We start from the raw sequence: 7,207 nt of genomic DNA, 5'->3' as shown, positions 1-7,207 counted from the left end.
CATTCGACAAACCAAAAAGCTTATGCCGTCTAGCAAGGAGAGGAACTGCAATGAGCAGAACCCGGTAAGCAACAATCAGACTACATCGATACTCAATATACGTCTCCTCTAATGCGACTGGACACTGAGATCTCGGGCTCTAGAGACAACGACATGTGACAATTGAAACACTAGTACAAGAGTCGAACCGGTAACACTCACTTAGCTCGTCGCCACACTAGAATTCTAAGATATGTCGAATCTGCTCTAAGGCCCACATGTGAAGCCACTACTACTCCATTCATCCGTACTCAGGTGACAAGGGGCAGATTTTCTCACTTCCTCTTATTTTTATTACAATCTTACCTGGAAGTCATTTCTTCACGTATCTGGTTCCTTGTTTCATCCCACCTCCTCACCTAGGCCTTCTCCATTGATGAACGGCTGTATTGTTCTAATATGGCAGATTTCGCTTGAGACTCGTCTTGGGTATTCTTGTGATAGATGTCTCGAGCTAACACATTGTCTTGACCGGGATACTCTGTCTAGAACTCTATAGGGCCGCTATACTATCAGTGCGCGTAATACGCCACACCTACAATACGTGCGCAATATGCAGGATATGCAAACTCAATTCTGTCCAGATATCGTCCTAGAATACACACCTGTTGTACTCTCTTGTGCCTCTCGCTATCGATACCATCTGCTTTTCTTCAGTTTAGTTACTCTAGAGACTCACTGCAAGCGTAGATTCAAACGTCCTTAACTCTCTCAATGATATATGTGAGTTCTAGGGCAGTATATAATCTTCATTTGAATTAACGTTGTCTCTCTTCCTCCTTTCGCACCGTCACTCTGGTGAACAGTTCTCCCCCGGGTACAGACTTACAGATAAACAACTAGCTAGAGATACAAGGAATAAGTGATATTGCAAGAAGTGTTCTTGTAAGTATACTGCTGATTAAGCGCTCCGTATAGTTTACATAGCGCACTACAGCCAGATAGGCTCGAGAGTAATCGTATAACTCTCATTATGTATATCTCTAGCTACTAGTATAAGAATTAAGTCTTAGTTACTCTCCTCCTTCATCATATCTCTCAAAACCTACAAGTGTGTGTAATGAATAATTTCAATTTCACGCGTGATTAGTAGTAGATTCTAGAAACTCTAGTGTGGGTTAAATACATCAATCAGGATAATTGCTTGAGTGCCCACGAACATCCCCTACGATTACAAGTATACATAGTATACTATCTAGAGAGTGACTGCTGGTAGATACTCTTGACCAGGTGCTAATGTGCTTCTCCTTGCACTTCAGAGTGCCTCCTGCACTGGACGGTAGGAGATGTGGCTGGGGAAGCTTGCCGGGCTGGCTGTGTTTTGTTATTGTTAATATTTACTGAGAGGGAAAAATATTGCCTCTGCTACGGAGAAGAGCATTCTGTGGTTTTGCCTTTTATGTCAGATAGAAGAGGTACTGCGATATTTGCATGGTTGTATGCGGTTGGGAGTATGACAAAAAAACCCCCAAAGGGGCCTATATTGGATTACAAGAAGTTTCAGAGAGTAAAATAGATAAAAGGAAAATATAGTAGAGCATGTGCTAGGTGCTTCCGAGGTTATAGCTGGACCCATATGTTGCATACTGGACCATACTTTCGGCAGTGCTGTGGCTTTCAGAGACAGAAATCGCTGTAATTTAACCCTAAGAGCCATGCTCCCAATCCCGACCCACAGCTAGAGGCAGCGCAGATGCCAAGGAGTGAATGATGACGAGGTGGTTCAGCGCAAGGGTATCGGGCCCCCATCGCCCCCAACCAAGCATTTTTACCAACCCCACTTGTGTTCAAGCACACACACGGTGCGGGCCTGCGCTCAAGCTGGCGCCCCAAAATCTTCTATTACACACAGCACACAGCTATCGAAGGCAGCTCTAGAGCCCAAGGATTGCAGTACCTTGTACCTGCTTACTCCATCATATATCCTCCCCTTTTTGTGCTTTGCATATTTGCTTCATCTATGTCACTTACTTTCGAATTTGGTATCTCAGATCAAACGTTTGACCATGTTTCTGTGGACCACTGTCTCATGCCTCTACTATTATTTTACGCAATTTGTCCTACGCAGTCTTCTTTCGCCCGCTTGTCTACTAGAACTACGTCCACAATGGGCTATTCTCTCTTCAGGCGCCCGGCGTGTCCGCGCCGGCTGGATATCTCCCTCGTCACAGAGGCGTCGGTCTAGTACGTGCAAGCGCCAGCTAACCGTGTAGCACGGGTAGATATCTCTGGTCTGTGTGTGGGTAGTAACAATGGAGTCAATATTGTGAAAAATAATGCTAACAGGGTCACACATCCAGCCAGCTCCTTGCTATTCTAAAGTCCCATACGTGATTTCGCGAACAACTCTCAATATCCAATAGGAATTAGCATTAACTTACAGCTTAAGTGTATCATACTTTCGCATTGGCTGTGTCCATCTCCCCTGCATAGTGTAGATGGAGCGGTTACAGCGGCTCAGAAAACATCCGAGTAATATGGCAAATGAACAAAGAGGAAAGAATGAAACTGTATAAGTGTAATCATGGATATTTTGCACTTAAATCTTCTGTGTGTTTTTCCTCGGGGTGAAGACACAGAGTTACCTTAAGGCTCAATGGGCTCAAAAGCATGATAGCGAGAGAGCAGCTTTAGAACTGTTGCTGTTATTATATCGTGAGGTACTATTGAACTGAACACAGAGTATGCATATTTTAATTCATTTTCCGGAGTGCATTTTACTGTTGCTCCTCTCCTCCCTCTCTGTGGGGAGGCCTGACCTTTTGTAATGGAGACGAATGAGAAGCGAGAGTGGTCGCAGGAAAGAAGCGTTAAGTGGGAATAAACAGAGGAAAAGGGACTGTGAAGTCTCCATATCACTTATTAACGCCTAGAAATGAGTATTGACTTCGCTTTATTCGCGTGTTGCGGTGACGTATGATCTGTTTGAATTATATTTCTCGGCAGGACTAGGCTGACAATTTCTGTAGAGGTTATCCCCTGTGGTGCGCATTCGGTCGAAAGGCTTTAAGCTGTGTTTTAAGCAACTATTCATTTGTGGATTTCATGAATATGAAAGTCTCTTGCTACTCTTGAAGTAATCTTACTATGTTACAGTTTTTCTCCTGTGAGTACGGTGCGCTAGTGTCGTGCGCTCTTACTGACGTTTCCCTGTGGTGCGCTAGCTGACTTATGATTTTTCCCTTGTGGTGGGGCGCTAGCTGACTTACTGACGTTTTCCATGGTATGCGTATGGCGCTGCGCTAGGTCATATGGACTTGCTATATTGACTTTTTCCTTCTCGTGCGTGGTGTAGCGCTCAGACTCGGTGGACTTACTGACATTATTTACCCTAAGTACCTATTACACTTCGGCAGTCCTTGTGCCCGTGTGGTCGCAGTCTAGTGCTGGAGACGTCTTAAGTCTTGACGTAAATAGTCGCCTCGTTTGGGGTTCTGCGCTTTTAGCTGATTTTATTTTGGCCAGTCTGAGATATGGATTTTCTTTGCCTTTACTCTGACCTGTGCTTAGTGCCGTGTAAGGTCGGGCGCCTTAGCGATCCATCCTTATTCGACGTTTCACCATGTCCGCAGTGGCGCTAAGCTGGATCTTTACCTTCTTCACTTTTCACTCTGTTGCGTTGGACGTTGGGAGCGGCTAGACCTTGACTGACTGACGTTTCCTTGTGTTGTGAGACATATAGAATGAGTGTGTGAAGTGTCAATCAAAGTGAAGAGGAGTGCACCTCTGATTTCCTTCCCCCTCTCCCTCGGCCTGAGCTGTGAAACATGGAAATTACATCATTAGAACCTTGAAGGGATCTTTGCCCAGTGAACCGCCTCTATGATGACCATGTTGTAGACACTAAGGGGGCTGACATCTGTTGTTATCATATGTTTTACTGTGTATGTATGTATGGTCATGTGACTGGACATGTGGCCCCTTGTGATGTCACTGTGAGACTCACTGCCAGCCTGATGACATAGGGTGCCTAGTAATTGCCCCATCAGGGGATAAATAATTGCTATTATTTAATTGAATTACATTTGAATATGGGGCATGTTCCAGGCAGACTATATTGCAGTCACCTGCCWGCTCTCACAAACATTAGTCCTTCTCCTTTTTAACCTAAAGGGGTACTATAATTCAGGGGTACTATAATTCAAAATCAAATAGGTAAATGTTTCATGGTATGACCACCTTAAAACAATTCCATATGTCAGCTAGTAGAACCCCCGAAACGGCTCAGACTTTTAGAGGTTCAGAAACGCAGTGTCAGAGGGAGCAATGTCCAGCACCTAAACACACAAATCAAATCAAATTGTATTWGTYAYATGCGCYGAATACAACAGGTGTAGACCTTACTGTGAAATGGTTACTGACAAGCCCTTAAGYAACAATGCAGTTGTTTTTATGTAAGAAAATATTCGATTATTTAAATTATAAAAATGCAAAAAAAATACAAATAAATCACACAATAAAATAACAATAACGAAGCAGCAATAAATAATTACATGAAAGATTATTCATTGTCATTTAAAAAAAACACGCATCAGTCAGACACAATAGGACACAATAATCACAGACAGACAGACTTAGTTATATGCATGTCTGTCACGATCGTCTTTAGGTGAAAGAGTGGACCAAGGCGCAGCGTGATATAGATACATCTTCTTTTATTTGAGAAGATGAAACGAACACGAAACTAATACAAACTAAACAACAAACGACCGTGAAGCTAACAAACAAAAGTGCATGAACAAGCTACTAACGTCAAACATAGACAATTACCCACAACCTACCTAATGCCTATGGCTGCCTTAAATATGGCTCCCAATCAGAGACAACGATAGACAGCTGTCTCTGATTGAGAACCAATCCAGGCAACCATAGACCTACATAGACACCTACACTGAACACAACCCCATGAACTCTACAAAACCCTCTAGACAATACAAACACCCTATACKAGACAAAAACACACACACATCCCCCATGTCACACCCTGACCTAACTAAAATAATAAAGAAAACAAAGATAACNAGACAAAAACACACACACATCCCCCATGTCACACCCTGACCTAACTAAAATAATAAAGAAAACAAAGATAACGAAGGCCAGGGCGTGACAATGTCAGGGTTCAATTTGGGTCAATTGCTCTGAAGATCAGTGAGCTGAAGACATCTCTTTCACACAAGAACACACTGGAAACTCAGAGCAGCTTGCCTTGGCCTTGGCATAATGACAGCTCACTGTTGTCTGTTGTTTCTAGCTAGCTAATGTTGATAGCTAAATGTTAGCTAACTAGCTAGCTCACAAGCTAAGTATGGGGTCTTGCTGTAATTCAGCAGCAGTGCATCGTATTGTTCACTATCCAGTCCATTCAGAGTAGCTGTGTGATTCACAAAAATACTTGTTTATCACTGAATAACAGCAGCTTCATGTAGCTAACAAGCTAGYTGAGATCACTAGTTCACTCAATTCAAACRCCAGTTCAACAKAAGTCCCAATAACACAGTAYTTTTTTGTGGTAAGCCTGGTTTATTCTATATATATATTTGACATTTTATTTTTCTTCCTTCTATTTTGCATATTTTCATTGGACTAGTAGGGACATATGAAGCCTGGAAGCTGCAGTAATGTTGAGATGTCAGTAGGGAGAGCTCTAGTCTAGAACACTGGTACCAAAGATACTCCCCTTTCATCTGTTCTGGAACCTTCAGTACCAGCTGATGAGGAGTGATGGGAATGGGTCACATTGTGTCTCTTGTAAAACATGTAGGTCCACTCCTCAAATAAAGAAATGTAACTACAGTATTCTGACTTTAGACCATTTTCTATTTAGATACAGTAACATCCCTTATGTGACATGCTGTTGCTGCATGTTAATGACCTGACTAGACTACTTTTAAAACGTGTCAACCACAGAACTCACACTTAGACTACGCCTGCTTCTACTAATACTTACAGTAGACTACTTCTTGTTTCCACACAGTGACAGTACGTTGACTCACTGTACAAGACCTCTCCCCTTCACTTCACTCTGTAAGTACACTTGACGATATCTTGGAATATAGTTTTAGTTCTGATGTTTTTAGCCAAACATCACATGACTTCCTGTATCTTTGTACTTGTTGGTTTATTTTGAACTGTTTTTGGTTGTTACGTCAGGGCCTGTGTTCATAAAGTGTCTCACACGGTGCATATAATTATGTTCTAAAAGGCTAAACTGATCCCAGATCAGCTCTCCTACTCTGAGACACTTTGTGAATACTGACCCTGGACTGTGGTTTCATGTGTTTAGTTTAGTTCAGTTTATTCATTTACATGTTTAAAACATGATCAGTAGAGTTTGCCAGTAATACCCAGATCTCCATTCAATAGGGTCATGTTCACTGTCAAAGTATAACAGGATCAAGTATAACTGTGTGTGTGTGTGTGTGGTGTCTGTTTGTGTGTGTGTGTGAGTGTAAATGTATTTTTATATATTAATCTGATTGTTGGATATACAGTCATGACCAAAGTGATTGGCACCTTTGACAAATACTGAGCTATATTGTGTACTACAAAGTTGGGATGTACATTGTACATGCGATTTCACATAAATACTTGTACATGCTATTTTAAGAGCTCTGAGAGCAATAGATTGTTGTTGAGACATTTTGAAAATGGCCTAAAGTAAGAGTGACAGTAAGCGTAAGAGTGATTGAGTTGATGTTTCATAAGAGGTTTAGGAGTAGTATTAACATGAGACACAGTGATGGTGGGTTGTGTTTAGGAGTAGTATTAACATGAGACACAGTGATGGTGGGTTGTGTTTAGGAAGTGAAATATACCTGAGAAGACATGTCAGCTTAGCTTGTTGTCTAATCTCCAGCTCATCAATGTCAGATTTGAAAATATGCTCTTGGCAGTCGAAAAGCAATCCAAGGCTGTTTTGTGAGTGGTATCAATCAATGCTCACAAACAGCTAGCCGCGGAAATTGAGCGAATGGTCACGGAAGTCAAGAAAAGGGCAGATAAAATGGAATCGTTTAGCCTTTGCATAATCTTCGGATGGTGTTGCACTTGCACGAGACTCCCAGTTTAGAGCAACAATAAATGTTCTTTTTGTTCGATAAAATATACACCCTAACCCTCCTAAAACACACCCACCGATCACGGTGTCTCTGATGCTTTACTACTG

Source organism: Salvelinus sp. IW2-2015, unplaced genomic scaffold (genome assembly GCF_002910315.2).
Source record: "Salvelinus sp. IW2-2015 unplaced genomic scaffold, ASM291031v2 Un_scaffold6777, whole genome shotgun sequence".
In the NCBI taxonomy this organism is placed as follows: Eukaryota; Metazoa; Chordata; class Actinopteri; order Salmoniformes; family Salmonidae; genus Salvelinus; species Salvelinus sp. IW2-2015.
The sequence above is the reverse complement of the archived record's forward strand: the minus strand, read 5'-3'. Positions refer to the sequence as shown.